At 43.4% G+C, this 10,104-nt stretch overlaps 1 pseudogene; it reads left to right on the top strand.

Moving 5' to 3' along the window:
* Positions 1–8,229: 8,229 nt before the first annotated feature.
* On the top strand, positions 8,230–9,007 carry LOC123456430 (annotated as a pseudogene).
* Positions 9,008–10,104: the final 1,097 nt, after the last annotated feature.

Here is a 10,104-nt window from a genome sequence, read left to right as displayed (position 1 = left end):
TTGGGTGATTTTGGTCTCAGTCAAGTTGCTGCCTGGGTCGTCGGGCTGCTGTTCTGATTTCTGGAGCTGGGCACTTGCTTTTCCTACGGGGCAAACCGAGTCGCTGCTGCTGCCTCTGCTGCTGTTGTAGCTGCCACCACCGGAGCCACCACCGCTGCTGAAGCTGCCACTGCCGTGTCCACCGCCGCTGCTCCCCCCGAAGCCGCTGCTGCGGGATCTGCCGCCGCTGCCGCTCCTGGGTCCGCTGCTGCTGGGGCCGCTGGTACCGGTGCTGGAGCCGCTGAAGTTGCTGCCGAACTCTGCTCCTGCTTGGGTCCCGCTGTCAGCCCAAGTTGGCGTGGCTGGGTCCCGGGCCGCTGCTGTGTTCCTTTACAACTTTTATTATTTCTTTTGTTTTAAAAAATATAGATAGAAGATAGATAGATAGGATGGGCACAGTAGGGCCTCTTGCTGTTGCAAACAAACTCAAGATACATGTGCCACTTTGTATATATGGCCTTATGTGGGTATCAAACAATCAAACCTAGGTCACTGGGCTTTGTAACCAGTGCCTTTAACCATGGACCCATCTCCACATTCCTGTTATTTGCTTTCTTTCTTTTTGTTCTGGTTTTCTGAGGTTTCCCTCCCCTCCCCCACTTTACCTTTATAACTCTGCTCTCTATCATATCCCCTTCCTCTCTCCATTAGTCTCTCTTTTATTTTATTTTTTTAAAATTATTTATTTATTTATTTGAGAGCGACAGACACAGAGAGAAAGACAGATAGAGGGAGAGAGACGGAATGGGTGCACCAGGGCTTCCAGCCTCTGCAAACGAACTCCAGACACGTGCGCCCCCTTGTGCATCTGGCTAACGTGGGACCTGGGGAACCGAGCCTCGAACCAGTGTCCTTAGGCTTCACAAGCAAGCGCTTAACCACTGAGCCATCTCTCCAGCCCTAGTCTCTCTTAATTTGATGTCATCATCTTGCATAGGTATTGCTAGGCTCTGTGAAGTTATGGATATCGAGGCCAATTTCTGACTGGACAGTAGCATTGTAAAGAGTGAAACCCTTCCTTTGGCTCTTACATTCTTGACACCACCTCTTCTGTAATGGGCCCTGAGCCTCATAGGGTATGATAGAGATGTTTCAGTGTTTAGCACTCCTCCACCACTTCTTCTCAGCACTAGTTGCCTTTTGGGTCATCCCAGTGGTCACCGCCATCTGAAAGAGAAGCTTCTCTAACCAGAAGTGAGACTAGCATTAATAAATGAATATGAACATTAAGCTTAGTGCTTTCAGGGAAATTTGGTGAGAATGATATATGCATTGATCTAGAAAAGAGCAGGCTTTATACTAAGGCTCCTGACCTCTCCTGCCATAGGCTTTTGATTAGGTTTTCAGAACCAGGCATGTATTCCCTCCCACAGAGCAGGCTTTCAGTAAAATTAGACAGCCATTAGTTTTCCCCAGAGCAGACATGCCACTATTATACTTATTCAGTCATTTGTCCTGTCTGGCCAAATTTAAGGCAATGTCCACTATCGAGTATCTCCACTGGTAATTTTCTTTTATTTATTTTTATTTTTTATTTATTTATTATTTATTTATTTATTTGAGAGCAACAGACACAGAGAGAAAGACAGATAGAGGGAGAGAGAGAGAATGGGTGCGCCAGGGCTTCCAGCCTCTGCAAATGAACTCCAGACGCATGCGCCCCTTGTCCATCTGGCTAACAAGGGACCTGGGGAACCGAGCCTCAAACTGGGGTCCTTAGGCTTCACAGGCAAGCGCTCAACCACTAAGCCACCTCTTGATTTTTTTTTAAAATTTTTTGTTTGTTTATTTATTTGAGAGTGACAGACAGAGAGAAAGAGGCAGATAAAGAGAGAGAATGGGCACACCAGGGCCTCCAGCCACTGCAGATGAACTCCAGATGTGTGCACCCCCTTGTGCATCTGGCTAATGTGGGTCCTGGGGAATTGAGCCTCAAACCGAGGTCCTGAGGCTTCACAGGTAAGTGCTTAGCCGCTAAGCCATCTCTCCAGCCCTCCACTGGTGATTTTTTTAATTAATTAATTTTTTATTGACAAATTCCATAAATGTAGACAATAACCCAAGGTAATTTCCTCCCTCCCCCCCACTTTCCCCTTTGGAACTCAACTTCTCCATCATATCCCTTCACCCTCTCAATCACTCTCTTTTATTTTGATGTCATGATATTTTCCTTCTATTATGATGGGCTTGCATAGGTAGTGTCAGGCACTGTGAAGTCATGGATATCCAGCCTATTTTGTGTCTGGAGGAACATGTTGTAAGGAATCCCTTCTTTTGGCTCTTACATTCTTTCTGACACCTCTTCCACAATGGACTGTGAACCATGGAAGATGTGACAGCTACTTCACTGATGAGCGCTCCTTTATCACCTCTTCCCAGCACCATGGTGCCTTCTGAGTCATTACAAGATCACTGCTATCTGAAAAGACAAGCTTCTCTAACCAAAAGTGAGAGTAACATTAATATATAAGAGAAGTGCTTACTGGGCAGTTTGATAAGCATAGTGTATACATTTAGCCAGACCGCAGCAGATGTTACACCCCTAGGGCTCATGACTGCTCCTGTTTTAAGTTTTCAGTATCAGGGATGTATTCCCTCCCGTGGGGTGGGCCTCCAGTCCAATTGGAGGGCAGTTGGTTTCCCCCATAACAGATGTGCCACTATTGCACCCGTTGGCTCATTTGGGCTGGCTGGCCAATTATAAGGCTTGCAGTATCCACTGTTGAGTATCTTCACTGGTGGTATCTCTTTCTCCCATTGAACTGCATGTAGAATGGCTTCTTCTAGCTTTCTGTCAGTTGGTCTACATGGAGGAGGTGATCAGCTCAATTCCAGCAGGATTTCTCAATGGCCTTGCAGCCCAAGTATGTGGACTCTTCAGCAATAGGGTCTTACCATCTATTCCTGGTAGGAAACCAAGGGCCTTGGCAATTGCCTGTAATGTTTTGGGGCATCCAGGACCTCCCTGGCCAACAACTCACTGGAAGGTATCCCATCCCTGGCACTGAAAATTTTCTAGAAACAATCTACGGCTCCTGAGTGTTCCATTATCCAAAACCAGAGGATTCCATATGACTTATTTATATCCTTTTAGATTTTAATGAGCCCTCCCTCCATCTTTCCTTTACTCAGTCTCTTCCCCGACCTCACTTTGGGTATTTTCATACCCATTAATCTATTCTTCTACTTAAATATATACAATACTGACCTATTAACTACCCTCCTCCCTTCTTTTCTCTTCCCTTTATCTCTCTCTCTCTCTCTCTCTTTTATCTTACTGGCCTCTGCTACTGATTTTTTTCCTTCTCACACAGAAGCCCATTCATCTGTAGCTAGGATCCACATATGAGAGAGAACATGTGGCGCTTGGCTTTCTGGGCCTGGGTTACCTCACTTAGTATAATCCTTTCCAGATTCATCTATTTTCCTGCAAATTTCATAACTTCATTTTTCTTTACTGCTGAGTAGAACTCCATTGTATAAATGTGCCATATCTTCATTATCCACTCATCAGTCGAGGGACATCTAGGCTGGTTCCATTTCCCTGCTATTATGAAGTGAGTGGCAATCAACGTGGTTGAGCACGTACTTCTAAGGAAATGAGATGAGTCCTTAGGATATATGCCTAGGAGTGCTATAGCTTGGTCATATGGTAGATCAATCTTTAGCTGTTTTAGGAACCACCACACTGATTTCCACAATGGCTGGACCAGATTGCATTCCCACCAACAGTCTAGAAGGGTTCTGTTGCAGTCCGGTTCGCATTGCTGGTAGAAATCACCCAACCAAGAGCAGCTTCTGGGAAAAAGAGGTTTATTTGGCTTACAGGCTCGAGGGGAAGCTCCACAATGGCAGGGGAAAACGATGGCATGAGCAGAGGGTGGACATCACCCCCTGGCCAACAGAAGATGGACCACAGCAACAGGAGGGTGTGCCAAACACTGGGATGGGGAAACTGGCTATAAAGCCCATAAGCCCACCCCCAACAATACACTCCCTCCAGGAGGCATTAATTCCCAAATATCCATCAGCTGGGAACCTAGCATTCAGAACACCTAAGTTTATGGGGGACACCTGAATCAAACCACCATACTAGGCATGTACCCTAAAATCTCCAAGCCTCAGTCCAGAGAGATTTGCTCAACCATGTTTATAGCTGCTCAATTCATAATAGCTAAGAGCTGGAATCAACCCAGATGTCCATCACTAGATGAATGGATAACTAAGATGTGGTATATCTACATGATGGAATTGTACACAGCATTAAGAAAAAAATGACACAATGAAATTTGAAGAAAAATGGTCAAACCTGGAACAGATCATTCTCAGTGAACTCACCCACTCACAGAAAGATAACCGCTGCATAGTCTCATCTACAGCACCTAACCTGTATCTACCTAAGATGCTGACATACCTAGCAAACATCTTGAGGACCAGACAATAAGGTGGGTGGAAAGGGAGGGGATGGCAAAGGAAGGGGTGGAAGGGGTGGGGGACACAAGTCTGGACCAAAATGGCCATGGTAGCATAAAATTGTGCATCGTAAAAGACAGATCAGATGGTTGAATCTTCACCAGGCCCTTAGAGGGAACACCCAAGTAACAAGGCCCTGGAGAGGTTACGATGAAGACAGACCTTAATCTTCTTAATCTTACCCTTTGCAGGCAAGCACCTTTCACCCACCTTTCACCATGGAGCCATTTCTCCAGCCTTCCTCCACCCCGACTTTTTCTTTTTTATTTATATGTGCATGTATGGACATCCTTGGATCTCTGCTTTCACACTAGTCCAATTCTTTGTGTAGTCTCAGGGTGGCCTCAAACTTAGGACAATCCTCCTACCTCTGTGCTCCCTAGTGCTGAGATTAAAGGCATGTGCAGCCACTCCCTATTCCTTTTTTTTTTTTTTAACATGTGAATGCAGGAGCACCTAGGATCACTTCATGCCAGACACATACATTACTTTTTCTTTTAAATTTTATGTTTATTTATTTATTTAAGAGTGATGAGAGGGGCCGGGCGTGGTGGCGCACGCCTTTAATACCAGCACTTGGGAGGCAGAGGTAGGAGGATCGCCATGAGTTCAAGGCTACCCTGAGACTACAGAGTTAATTCCAGGTCAGCCTGGACCAGAGTGAGACCCTACCTCGAAAAACCAAAAAAAAAAAAAAAAAAAAAAAGAGTGATGAGAGGGAAAGAGAGAGAGAGAGAGAGAGAGAGACAGAGAGACACCTCCAGGCACTGCAAATGCACTCCAAATACATGCACCATTTTGTACACATGCCTGTATTGTGGGTACTGGGAAATCGAATCTGGCTTTGCAGGTAAGCACCTTTCACCATGGAGCCATTTCCCCAGCCTTCCTCCCTCTCCTCTTTTTCTTTTTTATTTACATGTGCTTGTATGGGCACCCTTTTATCTCTGCCAGTGTTTTTTTTTTTTTTTTTTCTTCGAGATAGGATCTCACTCTAGTCCAGGCTGACCTGGAATTCACTGTGTAGTCTCAGGCTGTCCTTGAACTCACCACAATCCTCCTACCTCTGCCTCCTGAGTGCTGGGATTAAAGGTGTGCACCCCCATGCCCAGTTCTGCCAGTGTTTTTTGCACATTCTCCTGTTGCTATTGTCCACCTTATTTTGGCCAGGGGTGATGTCTACCCTCTGCTCATGCCATCATTTTCCCTACCATCATGGAGCTACCCCCTTGAGCCTGTAAGCCAAAATAAACCTCTTTTCCCCCCCCACAATCTGCTCTGGTTGGGTGATTTCTATCAGCAATGCTATCCTGACTGCAACAACTTAAATCTAGCAGTAGGGGAAAAAAAAGTGACCTTAGAGAGAAACAAAGTTGAGAAATAAGGAAACATGAAGGTTTGTTATCAGAAAATCTTCCCAAATTTTCCATTTATTGCCAAAGACTCAGTATAACCAGAAATAGAAAATAGACCAGGCATAGTTGCACATGCCTTTAACCCCAGCACGTGGGAGGCAGAGGTAGGAGTATTGCCATTAGTTCGAGGTCACTCTGAGACTACATAGTGAATTCCAGGTCAGTTTGGGCCAGAGTGAGACTCTACCAAAAAAACAAACAAAAAAAAAAAAAAAAAAAAAAAGAGAGAGAGAGAGAGGCCATTCTATAAATTACTATACCTCAATAAATCAGATGATCAGATGAGTGCTAGGGACAAAATCCTAGAATACCTGAACCTCCTTCATACTGAGTCACAATTAGAAATTTTTTTAAAAAAATATTTATTTATTTATTTGAGAGCGGCAGACACAGAGAGAAAGACAGATAGAGGGAGAGAGAGAGAATGGGCGCACCAGGGCTTCCAGCCTCTGCAAACGAACTCCAGACGCGTGCGCCCCCTTGTGCATCTGGCTAACATGGGTCCTGGGGAACCGAGCCTCGAACCAGGGTCCTTAGGCTTCACAGGCAAGCGCTTAACTGCTAAGCCATCTCTCCAGCCCACAATTAGAAAATTTGAATAAACTCAAACAAGAGTAACTGCCTTCAGACAAAAACCTTCCAAATTCCACCAGTAACCAACCCATGAGGCCTGTGGATTCTAGCCCTGCCCTATTATCCAGTGTCTTCCAACTTCAATATCCCACTGCATCCCATTTTAGCCACTTGTCTGTCATCCCTTCCCTCACATAGCCAGGCACCCAAAATCTTGCAGCATGGAAACTGCCATCCTCTCTGCTTGGAGGACTTATTTCTGTCTGATAATTTCACTTCTTTCCTTTAGTTTTTTTTTTAAACCATTGTAGCTGGGGAGGCAGACTGAACCGGAAATGGAAGGAAGGGTGTTGTAGACAGGTGAAAGGTTTTGAATTTTAACACCATGCTGTAGGATGTCAGAGAACTTATATTTATCATACCATCAGTGATCTTTATACCTAAGGACAAATCATACTTCGTTATGTCTAAAAAAATAATTTATACACTTTCCTTTCAGTTGTCTTCTCTCTCACTTCTTAAATCTTGGCTCTGAACTGCTCACTGTAGCAGCAAAGTTGTGAAGGTGGATTTTCATTTATTCATTGCATATGTGGATGCACATATATGTGGGCATGCATGCATGTGTGTACATGCATGTGGGGGCCAGAGGACAACCTCAGGTATTGTTCCACAAGCACTGTGGTTCTTTTTGTTCTTTCTTTGGGATACAGTCTCTTACTGACCATGGATTTTTCTGTCTCTGGGATCCCAGAACTGGGACTCAAGTGCACACCTCCATGTCTATATGCAAATGAACTCCAGATGCTTGTACCCCTTTGTGCATCTGGCTAATGTGGGTCCTGGGGAATCAAGCCTTGAACTGGGGTCCTTAGGCTTCACAGGCAAGAGCTTTACCACTAAGCCATCTCTCTGGCCCTTTCTTCTTGTTCTTGTTCTGCTTCTTCTGCTTGTTCTTCTTGTTCTTGTTCTCCTTCTCTTTCTTCTTCTTTTGCATGAGTTCTATGGATCAAACTCAGGTCCTCATGCTTACAAAGCAAGCACATTACCAACTGAGCTCTCCCAGAGCCCCTCATCAGTTTATTCTTACTGTTCATGTGAAGAAATCCTTAGATGTAGACATACTTATGTTGAACAGTTGAAAAGCTCTTATTCCACTTTCTGGTTTTCTTACAACTGGATCATGTATAGAGGTTTTCACTTATTATTTCTATGGTGACAATTTTGATTCTGAGCATGGTTCTGATTATCCTATATATCACCTTGTGCCAAGTATTTTAAAATCTTAAATTTTGTCTTTTGATGCCATTCTTCTCCATTATTTAAGAGATATTGTTATGGGCTTTCTGAGGCCCAGGTGTTGACAAGACTGCCAAAATGTTTTGGAGCTTTAAAAAAATCTTAATTTTTTTTTTTTGCCAGGATAAAGAGAGAAGGAAAGAGAGAAAGGGAGAGGGAGAAAAGAAAAAAGGAAGGTAAGTAAGTATGGGCACTCCATGGCCTTTTGCCACTGCAAGTGAGCCCCACATGCATGTAGCACTATGTGCATCTGGATTTTTGTGGGCACTGGGGAATCAAACCCATGCCATCAGGTTTTATTAGCAAGTGCTTTGAACTGCTGAAACTCCTCTATCCCTGTTTTTGAGCTGCTTTTAACTGAATCTAGGAAAATTCAAAATAGATGTGAGACTGTAAAGACAGAATCTACAACAAGGGAAACTTAGTGCCAATGCAACAAAAAGAAAATCAACCAGAGTTAGTAGAAGGAAATTGTTTTTTTAAGATTTATTTTTGTTTATTTATTTGTTAGAGACAGAGAGAGGGATGGGCAAGAGAGGGAGAGAGAAAGAGTGAGAATGGGCAGGCCAGGACCTCTAGCCACTGCAAATGAACTCTAGTTGCATATGCCACCATATGCATCTGGCTTACATGGGACCTGGAGAATCAAACTTGGGTCCTTAGTCTTCACAGGCATGTGCCTTAACTGCTAAGCCATCTCTCTGGCCCAAGAAATTATGTTATTTTTGTGCATACCACAGAGCTAATATTTTATGCCAATGAGCAGTCAAGGCATGAGTGTTGAGTATAATCCCTAAAAATTGGTTTTAAAGTTCAAAGTTTTGTGTAGTACTCCAAATAAACATGTTGTCATTGATGCTGCAGGTGCATCAAAACCTCACTGTTGTGTGAATATTGTGATTCATCATATCTGTCACTCTGGTATAGTGGACTAATTCCATCTCTAAGTTGCTGAGCAAAGCCAGAGGAAGGACAGAGGTTATTGCTATTCTTCTCCCAATTGCAAAATAACAATAAAAGGGGAAAAAAAACCCTGTCTCTTCATAATTTAGTTTACTGTCTTTCTGGGAGTGGTGTGAATTGTGGCTCTTATGTCGTCTACATTGGGGGATATGAAATCACTGGTGCCTCTTTAGCTCCACTTAAGTGTGAATCAAAAATTAGTGGCTGCTAATATCTTAGGTCTTATCACAGTTTTTATACTTTGAACATGAGCAAGGATTAAAACTGTCTTCTGGCTGGGTATGGTGGTACACTCCTTTAATCTCATCACTTGGGAGGCAGAGGTAGGAGGATCACCCTGAGTAAGAGATAACCCTGAAACTACATAGTGAATTCCAGATCAGCCTTGGCTAGAGTGAGACCCTACTAGGAAAAAAAAAAAAACTGACAAGTAAATTTATTTTGATCATATGAATATAGAATGCCTTTTGTCATTATGTCATTCCATAAGAACACTAAAAATTATTGAATAATTTCAAATAATGACAAATGTATAATATATATTTTCAGTTAGTCTTTAACTTTGAAGGACCCTGTCACTTTATGTTATAGACAATAAGGATTCTTTTGTGTGATACCTAGAAAATTGTTTGAAGTAGAATAAAATAACTGTTTTTGAAAAAGAGATACCATTTGGCTAGCCATGGTGGGGCATGTCTTTAATGCCAGCACTCAGGAGGTAGAGGTAGGAGGATCAAAGTAAGTTCAAGACTAGCCTGAGACTATATAATGAATTCTAGGTTAGCCTGGACTAAAAAAAAGAAAAAAAGAAATGGTTATCAGTTGCACTGTGTCCCACCCAAAACACTGGATCTAACATCTAATACTTTTCCTCTCAGAGCATCATTTTCATCTGCTACTTGGTGAGATCATTCTGTAACATGACACACTACTATTTTTAGTGTTAGTCTTGGAGTTAGCAGTTTGTGGCTAGTGTCAAGGCCAGGTTTAAGATTAGGGTCAGTGTCTGTGTCAGGGTCAAGATTGGGGTCAGAAAGCTGGGCGTGGTGGCGCACACCTTTAATCCCAGCACTCGGGAGGCAGAGGAAGGAGGATCACCGTGAGTTCAAGGCCACCCTGAGACTACAGAGTTAGTTCCAGGTCAGCCTGGACCAGAGTGAGACCCTACCTCAAAAAAAACAAAAAAACAAACAAACAAAAAAAAAATTGGGGTCAGAGTCAGGTTGACTTTAGGAGTTTGGGGGTGAAGGTTGGGTGTTAAGGTTTTGGTTAGAGTGAGAGTCAGGAGATCACATTCTGCAATCACTGCCTGTCTTTACCTCACCAAATTACCTTATAGAGG

Source organism: Jaculus jaculus, chromosome 22 (assembly GCF_020740685.1).
Source record: "Jaculus jaculus isolate mJacJac1 chromosome 22, mJacJac1.mat.Y.cur, whole genome shotgun sequence".
Taxonomy (NCBI): domain Eukaryota; kingdom Metazoa; phylum Chordata; class Mammalia; order Rodentia; family Dipodidae; genus Jaculus; species Jaculus jaculus.
This window is presented reverse-complemented; position numbering and strand designations above follow the sequence as displayed.